Below are 13,575 nucleotides of genomic sequence, written 5' to 3' on the forward strand. Positions count from 1 at the left end.
TGTCCGTTCCAGGAATTTTGTCATAAGTCGGTCATCACAAATCCAAATTCTGTGATCTTGGATTCGTTAGAAAGGCATGCACGTCATGCAACTTTCTCTGGTTTATTTTTTCTGTTGAAACAGAGAACTACTACCTCGAATCACTGAGTGTTTGAGTCTTGTTCAAACTCTTCTGCTTTACTTAGCTTTCACGCTTGAAGATCCATTTGGATCTTGGATCGTGAATCGACTCATATGTCAAGTTTTACACCAGGCAGGGCAGGGCCCTGTTTCCCCTCTGTTCACTGCCATCCCTAAAGAAGGATTGGAGACGGGGCAGGGCGGGGCGGGGGAAAGCATAAATACATTTCTGCCTCCATCCCCGCATAAGTTTTGATTTTAACTTCTATCTTTGTTTCATGTCCTCCATCCCCGGTCCAAATGGGACGAGGTGGGGCGGGGCCCCATTTCCCCCGGTCCACTGCCATCCCTAGAGACTCATGTGGCCTTAAGAACTTATTTTTTGGGCCTTAGTGAAAACTTGGCCGAGTATGGTACGTAAGGTTCAAGCTTGGTATGGAAACTACAATCAAAACTAAGCAAACAACACAATAGAGAGAAGAAAAGAATAAGAGAAGATACAATATTTGCATAGTTCAACACTCGAGCCTAAGGGCGAATGAGTAAAAAAAATCACTAGTAAGATGTGAGGAAATACAAAGGCAAGATACAAGGCTCTCAAAACCCTAATCCCCAATACACCCGAAACTTGTATACCCAACTATCAAAGGGAGACGGCTATACATATATATAACGAAGAGCATAAAACCGTAACCGGTACAAAAGAAAAATTTACAAAACGGCCTAGTCCTTGCACCCCCATTAAAAATTGTCATTGTATGCTCACCAAAAAAAAAAATCGTTATCGTTACCAAGGATCCAGACCCATACTTTTTTTTTCCTGGGGGGGCAATACAGATGGACCACGTGCTCTCATCTTTTTCGTTCTTTTGCAGGGCCTGCTGTATCATTGTATGACCTTGAGCGAGCTCTTTTCTCTATGTCCTGTTCAGATGTTGTAAATACCTCAATTCAACCCAATATTATATGTCAAAGGCTACTGTAACGCATATTCTATACTGACCAAATTATAAGATAGAGTTGTCTGCAATCTACATAAAGAAAAATAATTATTAGAAAACTGATAACTCTATATGAACAACCATCCTTTCACATGTCCTTAATACGAGTCGATGGTTATTATAACAGGTCACATTCTTCGTGAAACAGCAGTCACCCATTTTAAATGAATAGTTGACACATGGGTGCACAGTGGAGTTGTTGCTCTAAACCTGTATCTGTGGATCACGCCTTCTCAGATTGCTGAAAGTATTCTTTTTCTTTTTTTAGAGGGAATGAAAGAAACTTTATTCAGAAATATCAAAAGCAGTTACATATATGCCTAACGTGGAGGAGAGGATGAGGAATTGTAGACACCTAATTTTTTTTAAGATGCTAAAATGATAACATTGTTGGAAAGCCTTTCTTTAGGTCCTAAAGCAAAAATCTCAAAACCGAGTCATTCTTATCCTAATTTGGGAAAACCCCTCAAAAGTTAAGTATAACCCTTAGAATTCTACGAAAAATATCACAAAAATATCAAAAAATACCTAAAATATAAAAAAATCTCTAAATTTTAGGGATTGTCATTTGGTAGGGAGTGTCATTCGGTATTGGGGATGACAAAGTGCCTCTACCGTCCAGTCTTGTCCCATCCCTAGTTGACCCGTCAGCTATAGGAGACGACAAAATGGAATGTCGGCCGTCCACTCTTAAGAGCAACAAAACAGAACACCATCCACTATTGGGGACAACAAAAGGGAATGTCGTCACAACCTCTTTGTCGTCCACTGCACCGAATGCACGGATAAGCCAAATGACTCATTCCTAGCTTATCTCTAACTGTTTTCCCCTTTTTTGCGAGTTTTTTCAAAAAATGAGACTATTACAGATAGGTTTTATCCCCATTTAGGATAGACCTGGACCTATTTGGGTCAGATCTGGATCCAACAGACCCAATAATTCATATTCCATCCAAAAAACCTATAAATAAGACACTTCTCTTAGATCCTAGACATTTGAAAATTGAATACCTAAGTGTTGGCCTTGTAGAACAAGCCTAGTCAAACCCTATTAGTACTTTGTCCCGACACCATTGAAGAACCCTCGAACCTATGTGGAGGTGCTGACAAACCAAAAGGAGCCTAAAAGTTAAACGGACCTTCGAGTCTGAAAAAAGTATTTTTCAAATCATTAATACTTTTACTTTTATTTCATTTAATCTTTTAATTAGTATTTATACACTTTTTTTATATTTGTTTGCATACCTTAATCTGCGGTAGTATGATTCAAGCTATAGAAATTGAAAACCTGCCTTAACTTTACCTTTTTTTTTGGGCAAAGGATGGTTAGAGCTTGCAAATGACATCCCCACAGTTCAAAAAGAAATTTTACGTAATTCGAGCAAGTCCCTCTTTCTCACATTCAAAAATTTTTAACAACAGTTTTTGGCGATCATGGTAGCGACTTCACCAACATGTTTCCCTTAATCCATTTACATAGTGAATTTTCAATCTTGAACCCAAATTCTTCCAAATACACATACGAAAATCCTCATGAAGTTTCGTGCATGTAATGCATGTTGTGGCACATGCTGCCTGTTGTGCTGCTTGCTGCAACACTGTACATGCATGGGCATGACCATGCACGTTAGGCATAGTACATCATGAGCATCACACCCATCACTACAATGCAACATGTGTGGCAGCACGCGAGCAAGCGTCTGTGCATGCCTGCAGCTGCACACTGCAGGTTGTGTGATGCATTTTTTAAAACAATAAATTTAAAACCAAGAACTGTGCACCAAATAATAATTTTAAAAGCAATTTTTGCACTTGTTGTAGAGTGGCAAGTCAGATCGTCTCCTCAGGGATCAGGATTAAGGCACACCGTTTCACTTACAAACTTACTTTATTAATATCTCAAGAAAAAGAAAAATTACACTATTTTTGAATTACAATGTAAATAAAAAGATACAAAAGCAAAAGTTAATTCTAATCTAAGCTCGGGACCACTTTCGTGCACGATCAAGAAACTTTAATTGATATCCACCATAGCCCGCCCTCCTCCTTGTTCAGTAGCATGCCGCAGAGGAACTACCTGCGAAAGCAAAACTATATTATTTATATATATACTACTAACTAACGCAATAACTAATCAAAATAAAAAAAAGTAATCAACTAAATTATTCTAACTACACTAGAAATAATAGAAAATAGCAGCAAATAACTAAAGCAATAAACGAAAATGAAAGGAAATTACTAAACTATGTTGAACTATGCAAACTAGCTAAAACAGAGACTGTTCGAGTTGGACAGACTATGGACAAAATCAAAACAGAATGAATTGCTGTCAAATTCAGCTGAGACCTAGCTTAAACATTAAACTTATGTATTCAACTTACCCCCATACAAAATTCTATAAAAAACTAAGTCAAAAACCAACAAAAATTACCCCTACCATTATGAAATAAAGACTGCAGTTTAACAGAAAACCGATTTTCGAAAACAAGATGAAGACACAGTCAAATCGACTCCAATTGATATGAATTTTTTCAGAATTTAAGTCAACACCTTGACAAAACTAACAAAACTTATTTCGGGTTAAAACTCTACAGAAAATCATGTAAACTGATGACCCAAAGTCTGACAAAATTTTGTTAATTTTATGCAACTACACTATTAACTATGAATTAACTATAATTAAAATAATTAAAAAACTAATTAAACACAACTAAGTTAATCTAAATTATTGACAAAACAAAAGCTTGACTAATCTAATTAACATTAAACATGAAATAACTAAGAAAAGCAATTATACTAATGAAAACATGTAAAACTAAATTATGTATACTAACTATAATATTGACAATAACTGAATAACTAACAACTAAAATTACCAACTAAACTACTTAAAGCAAATCACAACTAATTAATTCAGCAATTGAAACAAAAAAACAACAATAATGTAAAGAAAATAAATAAAACTAACAAAATAAAATTAAGCCATCTAAATTAATATATCTAACTAAAACTAATTAATGTCTAAGAAACCCATGACTAGACTAATTAACTAACTTAAATTACTTAATTAAAGTAATTAACAAAAACAAACAAGAAAGTAAATATCTAAACTAAATCATGAAGCAAATTGAAAACTAATCCTATTCTAAAATTGCAGAACAAAACTTTCTAAAACTTAATCAACTAAATTGAAAAGTAAATATTCAAGAAAAAATGAAGCTACTTAAACACACACTACTTACCAACTAAAATTGCAAAACTTCTAATTTAACAACTTCCTAAAACTAATTGCACAACTATAAAAAATTTAACAACTAATCTAATCTACGACAGAAAGAACCCTTAATTACCTTAATGAAATTAAACTAAGACAAGAAATCATTTTAATTTTGAAAAGACTAGAAAAACAATTTTGCAAACACTTGATTCTAACTATGTAAAACTTGTTTTTCTGCAGCAAAAAGAAAATAAGAAAATATACCATAAAATGAACCTAATAAATCAGAAAAAAAAAATATAGACACGACTCCTTTGAATCCTAAGAAAGCATGAGAACAAAAATCACCAAAAAATTCATAGTGTTCTGGCCTGGAAAAATTGGGGATTAGAGTTGGGTCGGATCTTGATTATGTAGAAACTGGTTCTGCAAAATCAAGACAGAACCCTGATAAAACATTGATATCTCTTGAACAATTGATCTGAATGATCCCAAATTTAGACTGTATACTCTAGACACACACTAAACTACTCACAAACTTTCAGCTTAAAATGACTTCGAAATTAGCGTGGAGAAGCAAAACAAGTTGTTGTTCTGTTCCAAGCCTATCGCTTGATAGGTTCTAGGCAGAATCGGTTCTTGAATCTACCACCAATATTTCGGCCAAAGAAATGACACAAAAAGTATTTTTTCTACAAATTAGATATATTAAACTGCTAGAAAAAATAAAACAAAAATTAATCATTATAGAGAGAAGGCCAAAACAATTTATGAAGACAATAGAAATCTAACGATGTAGAAATCTAATTGTGCAGAAATCTAATTACTCTATTATAAAAGAAAGAAACAAATGTCTTTTCAATAAAAATAATTACACCAGATTAAAAATGTGAAGAAAGAGATCTAATCCTAAATATCTAAACTACGATGCAACAAAATAAATATGCATGAAAAAATAAATAAATATGCATAACCCTAACTAGACTCGATCTTAATCTACAAGCAGTGGGTGAGAAGGCACACCTCAAGGGTTGCTCGACGAGTTTGGGGAAGAAGAGAGCAGTCCAAGGCTTCAAAAATCATGTCAAATGTCTCTTAGATCTGCTGCTACATGTGTTCTCTTTGCTAGATCTGAGGCTGGACCCGAAACAACGAGGAGGGAGATCAATGGAGAAGCATAGAGGGCTGACAATTGCATAGAAGGAAGCTTCTCGGCCACCGGCTATGGAAGTAGATGGTGTACCCATGCCAAATACGAATTAAGAAAAAGCTTCAACCACTTTGATCTGTAAGAAAAACACAACAAAACAACAAAATAAAGAGAGAAAACATGAAGAACAAAAGAGAAGAATGAAAAGAAAGGAGAAGAAGAAGAAGAAACAAGGAGGAGAAAGAAGAGATCAATGAAGAGGAAGAAAACGACTTTAGAGAAGAAGAAGAGGGATGAAAGAGAAGAAGGGATTTGAATCCCTAGGCTTGGACGGCTTCTCTAATGAGAAAAGTTAGGTTTTATAATAATATATTTTATAAAAATTCTAAAACATGCCTAGGTTAGAAAATATTTAAAAACACTACCTAAATTCTAAAAATTCACAAATTATCTCTTGGCGCCATATTTAGAGGGGTCTTTCTGAAATTTCTCACCTTAGATCTTTGGATCTAGGATTGAATTGACTTTGGGTTTGGTCCAAGGTCCAATATGAAGGCTTTGGATCAGGTTTGGATCCAAACCACCTTGAAAATTGATCTGATTACCTTGAAATAGCTCTATATTTCTCATTTTAAACCAGTTTTGAGTGAAATTCGAACTGTGGCTTCTTTGTACCTAAAGTAGTACAAACATGACTATTTATCCTATAAAATTACATATAAATGCATGAATTTATGATAAGAATGATATGAATTTCATGTATCATCACCGTGCATGGCCCAGTAAAATGTGAGCAGGCCCAAAATGGGCCTGCTAGCCATGGGGTTGACCCAACTACCCCATGCACACCGCGGCCAGCCAACCCATGCTTCGTAGGAGATTATTCACCACACCTTGCACACACCCTTGCTTGTTGTTGCCTTAGACCATGCATATGCACATGCCACATCTTTGCATGGCCCAATGCCAACTTTGGCACATAGCACATTTTGTGGCACACCCTTGGAAACACACGCACCTCTTCTGCACCTCGCACAACACCACGTCCCATTCTATGGCACGCCACAAGGGCTTCAAAGCTTGGTGTGTGATACTCTTGCCCTCACTCAACTCATCGTCATCCTCGACGATGCCTTTAGACTGTCTTTGCATACTAAAGAGATCTTCCAACAGGTCTTCACTTCTGACATTGCACATTCATCTGGCACTGTGTGCTTCAACTCTATTCGGTCATCATATTTCCTCAAAAAATTGAGCATTCTTCGCTCATGGGACCCCAATGTATTCCAAAACATAAACGGGTCATCCTCGCTTGCACAATAAATTTGCCATCATCTATCTCATGGTTGGGATGCTTTTGCCCTCAGCAAGAGAAACTCCAAGCCATTCATGGTCATATCTTACAACAGTTAATAGGTCACCAACACATGCCACCAAAAGGCCTACTTCTTCAAAGGCATAAAGGCATTGTTGTGCCAACAGGTCATCCTTACCCACATTCAAGGGGCACTTCTGACCCTGAGGCACCTTCCTAGCCCCAACAAGGGCACTTTCAGCCTATCCAAGGAGCAATTCTAGCCCAACATGGTCATCTCTTTATGCAAAGACGAGGCCACCAACACGTGCCATAGGGATGTCTGCACCCTAAAAGGCACTTTCCATGGTCCATGACATAACTACTCCTCGAATGGATGGTAGCTTCTCGTGCATACACCAACTCACCCCTTGTGGTCCTCCACAATGATTTACCCCTGTTACTTGCCTACATGAAAAAACTTGCAAACCCACTTAAGCCGATGTGCCAAATACAACGACCTCTCACCACTACCCAATTCTTTTAAAGGATCTACCGACAATAATTGACCAACATAATAATGAGCATCCTGCTCAAGGTTGGTACTCGTTTAACCCACAAACTTCATTTGTCCTATTCGAAGACGCATCTGCTTCTCACTTCTGACGTCTTGCTCGAACACTTGGAAAGAGAAATTATGAAACTCAAAGAGTCTCCTTCATTCAAATGTGTAAATCTTTCTAGCCGAATAATCCAATGGTGCACTCTTCACATCATGCACAAAGCAAATGTCATGCTCCACCTACAAGCAGAGGCACAAATTGATAGGAGTCAATCACACACTTGTTCCTCGTAGCATGGTATTGTAGTGTCAACTTCGGCACACACTGACTTACCCATGTCTCTTAGCCAACCAAGCAATAACCTTATCTGCTTATTGTCAATAAAATAACTCATACCACCCTACCAACAAGTTGCTTCTATGCTCGGTCCAACACACTTAAGTTACATCCTTTCATATACATGAGACAAACCAACTTTCTTGGTGGATTCTGATTGGAACTCATAATAAGCAAACACTACCATTTTCAATGTCACCTTGACCCTAGAATTCTTCCACTTAATGCTTATCACACCAAACATTTCAAGGCATGTAGAGAAACAACATTGCATTATGCACATATTGGAACCACCACATAACATTTGTCTTATGCTGACTATGTAGTTGCTCATCCACATAGCCTAACGCATCACAAGCGAACTTGCCTTCGCCCCAACTCTTTGGCCCTGGAGCTGTGCTCTACAATTCGAAAAATAAAAAAGTCAAAAAATTATTGTGTTCCCAAGCATGATTTTGTTTCCTCCTACCAGTGGGGGGGTAGCTCCCACAAAACCTATATAGTGGACTTTCTGTTGTGTCGGTTTGCCTGTCTTGGTAATAGTTTGGCACAAGCCCCTCATATGTTGCATGAATAACATTGAAAGTGCATGGGGGTGTCCGTGTATAGTGCAATTCCTCTAAGGGACATGAGTGAAGGTCATGTGCACGTGGAAGGTGCTCATGGCATGGCGGTGTTGTCCCAACCATGCGAAACACATGGGGTTCTGCAAGTGCATGCACGATGTCGATGAATGAGTTTGGGTGATGCTCATCGCTATGACACCAATCATCAATTGGTCATCAAACTGAGAGTCGAAAGACCTTTTCCTTTGGTGGATGAGGTTATGTGAAGACGATGCCCATGAGGTCGCTATATGCTCCATGACACGTGAGGCTAAGTCATCAATATGTGTTTTGTCTTTGGATGGTCATATCTTTAGAACAATTACTCAAAATGGAACTCAGGAGAGATGAGTGCATCGACAATGCTTAAGTGATGCATTATGCTCTCTATGACCTGTGTTGGATGTTGGGATGTTCGTAGCATTGCAGAGGCACAGTTTGGCTTTGGTAATAATGTGCACTTTTCTGTGGGAGTGACAATGCATGCTTGAGCTCTTTGGTTAGAGATGCTTGTCGGTATGAGATGATAATGCACGTAAGTGATGATCGACTATTCGATGACAAGGTTTAAGGATCCTTGAAAAGGAGTCTTGACAAATGTATCTATTCGTTGTGTGTTTACATGTGTTTGAGAATACACATATTGATGCTAGATTCAGTTGCTTAGCAGAATCACGGGAGTTCGAGGCATGCCAAATGCAAAAAGTTATGTTGTTTGCCTCACTCGGGCTATGCCCATGGCAACATTTATTCTCCAAAAAAGAAAGTCCTGAGATCGCCTCAAATGCTTTCAAAAAAAGGCAAATTCAAGTTATTTGTGGCCGAGAGGCAACCCAAAGATTTGAACAACATTTGCAAACTGAAGCATGGAGAAATGCTTGAGCTCTATTAAATGAAGATACTTCAAAAAACAAGTGGTGGCTTTCCAAAAAAGTGTATTCAAACTTTCACCTACGACATTAAAGAGAAGGGTGAAAGAGGACAACCTTGGCGAAGTTCCCTATGCATTAAAAAATACTTGCCACACTCACCATTCATGGAAATAGCAATTTGTGCAATTGAGACAGTTCAAAGAGCCAATTAATAAAACATCTTCCAAAACCCATTGCCTCCAAGCAAGAGAGAAGGAGAGGGTAGCTAATTGAATCAAAGGCTTTGTAAATATGTAACTTTAACATGAAAATGGTTGACCTTTTTTAGATAATGAGTTGACAAGTTCATTGGCCAAAAGTCGACAATCTTAGATTTTTCGGTCAGGAAGAAACACACACTGTAAATGGGAGATGATATTTAAGATATCAACCTTCATTCTGGATGCAAGCAGTTTGGCCAAAATTTTATAAGTTCTCAACAAAAAAATTGGTTTGAAATGAGAGGTATCCTCTGTCTGTGCATCCTTAAGGATGAGAATAAAATCAGCATGATTGAGATCCTTCATAAGGGAGCAATTAGTATAGAATTTGTATACGAACTCACATAATTCTCTTTTACAACAATATCAAAATGTCTTAAAAAAATGATCTGGGAAGCCATCAAGGCCAATAATACCAGACTCTCAAAATTCTTTTAGCCATCATTTAAGCCCCTATGTATCCTCCACGCATGCCCTCATGTCACTAACTAAGGATTTGTTGAATTTTCTCTTTATCTACACACCTTAGAAGTTCTTGGAAAAAACATCTTTTGTAAAGTACTCCCCTTATGATGACAAACCTAGATTCGCTACTTCTAAGAGTTTTTTTTTGTCTATGAAAGTTGCATCTTCATGATATTCATCATTTTTAAGAAAGTTCTTGATGTTTTGTTCATCTTCAAACGCGGGCCTCATAAGCCTGCCTACTGTGACGGTCCATTTTGACTTATTTGGGTTAATTGGGATGTTGGATGCTAGTCTGACCAGGCTATCAATGAACTGATTATCATCCCTACCAGAGTGGGAGAAAATGTGCCTATCAAAGTTTTTGGATAGGTCCAATGCTAGGCTATTGTAGGGAATCAGTCTTTCTTGTTCGGTTTGTCACTCCTTGTTTACTTGGTTGATGATTAATAAGGAGTTTCTTATAACATCTCTTTCTTTGACTCCAAGCTCTATCAATACCTTTATTCTCTTGATTAAATCTTCATTTTAGCCATGTTATTGGTGCATGAGAATTATAATTTCAAGGAATAAGATATCTTTACCCCCTATTGAGTGACTAGAACAAATGCAATGCCTGCCCCCACAACATTCCTAGATCCATAAAAGAACATCTTTCAAGTCTGTTGTTTCCCTTACAGGGTAAGGATATTCTCACGAAAAATCATCTGGTATCCTTGTTTTCTCTTTTATGGTAAATGATATGTTATTGCTTGCCCCTTTGTGGATTTCTGGGATATATGATTAAAATCAAATTCCATCAAGAGAACTTGTCATCTAGCAAAAAAATATCTAATAAGATATATTCTTGTGAATAATTTGGTTTATTAAAAAGATATATAATTAGATCAAGCTTAGATATGACTTTTACCTTGCATGCTAGCATGTAATTTCAAAGTTTTTGAACTGCCCAAATCACAGCTAAGCATGTTTTCTCTAATTTTGTATATCTTTTTTCATACTCCAATAGAGTCTTCCTTAAGTATTAGATAGTACATTCTATTTTGTCATCATCCTCATATTGGTCCAAAAAACATCCAAAAGCATATTCTCTTACAGATAGGTACAACAATAGTGGTTTTCCTATGACAGGAGGGTTGGGAAGACATTGCTTTAGACAATCAAAGGATTTCTGATAATTTTCGTTCCATTTTAACTCAACACCTTTCTAAGAAGCTTTTTGAACGATTCACAACGGGTTGCTAGGTTCGAGATGGACCACCTAATGACCTGAATTTTACTTTGAAGGCTCATAAGTTGTTTGAGGTTCTGTGGAAGAGGCATGTCAATAATGACTTTTACCTTGGTCGATTCTATCTCTATACCTCTCTTATTGGCTATGAAACCTAAGAGTTTATCTGACTCGACTTCAGAGACACATTTATCTAAGTTTATCCTAAGCTTATACTTTTGGAGGCACTCAAAAACCTTGGTTAATGACTAAAAATGACCTTCATGAGTTTTGGATTTTACTAGAATGTCATCGACATATACCTCTAGGAATCATGAATTTGATCATGAAAAGTAACAACCATGACCTTTGGTATGTTGTCCTTGCATTTTTTAATCCAAAAGGCTTAATTGTGTAACAGAACATGCCTTATAGAATGATAAATGTCTTTCTGAGCTGATTTGCAGTGGCAAACTTAATATGGTTATATCCAGAAAACCCATCAATGAAAGAAAACATTTTATAGTTTGTCGTACTATTGACTATGAGGTTGATATTAGTCAGTGTAATATCATCCTTGGGAGTAACTCTGTTCAAGTCTCTAAAGTTTATACACTAACTTTTTCATTGGCCTTCATCACACTCACTATGTACGCTAAGCAATCTAGGTAGTCAATTGGTCAAATAAAGTCAACCTTGAGCATATCTTTCAAGCTATACTTTACTTGGAATTTCACTATTTAATCATTTTTTGTCAATTTTTGCTTGACCAAATTTGTATCCTTGTGCAATATGAGACGATGATCTACTGGCTCAGAATTCAATCCAGGCATATCTTCAAATGTTCAAGCAAAAGCATTAGTATATTGCCTAAAAAACTTCTCTCGCTTCTTCTGCCAAGCAACTTTCAATCTTGATCATCTTGGAATTCTCAGGAGTTCCTAAATTTATTTCAAGATTATTATTTTTGACCAAATAGGAAAGGTTTTTATACCTTTCCAAGAGATACTTAAACTCAAGTAACTCAATGATATAATTTTTCTCGATTTCTCTTTGAGTTTCATGCTTAGATTCAGACTCTTCTAACTTGTCCCCATATGATTTTGATGAAAAGACATCACTGTACATGCTGAAAAAGACAAAAACAGGGGGTTTGATAAAAAGCTTTCTTGGACTTGTTGACAAGAATAAGAATCTCCTATGATGAAGATGATAGATTAGACCCTAAAAGAGAAAAATCTTTTGGATTTTTAAAACTTTTTTATTTTTTTGGATTTTTTATTTTTTTTATTTTGATTTTTGATTTTTTACCTTTTTTATTTTTTTTGTTTTTTTTAAAAAGTTATATACAAAATCCAGGTTTTGAAGGCTTACCTAGGGTCGTGGAACGACGATCTATGCAAGACAACTTTTTTTCTCCATACTGTTGGAGTTATGCCATGACTTGTGGCTACCTTGTTTCGGGTATGTGGACTTTCTATGCAAGAAGAAATTAAAGGAATCAAGTCACAATTCCAACTTCTGAGATTTAAGGCATGCAAAGGAAGAGCTAATCACACATCATCTGATGCATTCAGAACCCCTACTAAACTGATGATGGTGGCCTTTTCTTAAAGTGATTTTTCAGTATACCAACTACCCAATGAGCTTATCTATCCCGAAATAACATAACAGAATTTTTGCAAGAGTTTTTCACCAAAAAAAATATTTTTTTTAGATTTTGCTTCGAAAAGATCAGAAAAAGTTTTGGATGTCAACTTTCAAAAGAAACAAATTTTATCAACTTCTAACACTTGAGTGAAGGAGAAAGTGTAATGACCCCAACTTATACCCTTGAAAAAATGGCATTTTTTTTAAACAATTATGGAAACATTCCCAAAGACCCGGGCCTTTAACACAACCAAAGTACAAGGAATCTTATATTACCATCATCTAAAATAAACCAACTTTAGTCCAGAAGACATGTGCAAGCAAGTATAAATAAAGCAAAAGCATAGAGCCACATTGTCCCAAGAAAAATCTGTCAAGTAGTCGTGTAGCCCTTATAGCTCTTCGCATAAGCATGTCCCCTCACTGAGCCTCAGAGACTGTGAAAAACATAAAAGTAGGGGTACCAGAAACAAAGATCTTGTGTAAAGGTCTCTCTTATAAATCAAATAAGTAAAAAGAACATAAATAAGAATCATGCAACATTTTAGAGAGATGCAATTATGACAAATTCATAATTCAAATAATCATTCAAGCAATATGGAACCATTGCTAAGCAAGATAGAACAATTATTATCAATAGAGAAAATCAAATAAGACATTTATCATGCAATAGATAGCAAATATCATGCAATCACCAATACATCATAAGTAAGGAAACAAGTAAATATGCATGATATAATGCATAACAGGAATATGCATGAATAAATTATTATCTTTTATTAGAGTTTTCTTTTATATGCATGTCCCTATTAAATACACATAAACATTAGTT

Source organism: Nuphar pumila, chromosome 3 (assembly GCF_984573655.1).
Source record: "Nuphar pumila chromosome 3, dmNupPumi1.hap1.1, whole genome shotgun sequence".
In the NCBI taxonomy this organism is placed as follows: Eukaryota; Viridiplantae; Streptophyta; class Magnoliopsida; order Nymphaeales; family Nymphaeaceae; genus Nuphar; species Nuphar pumila.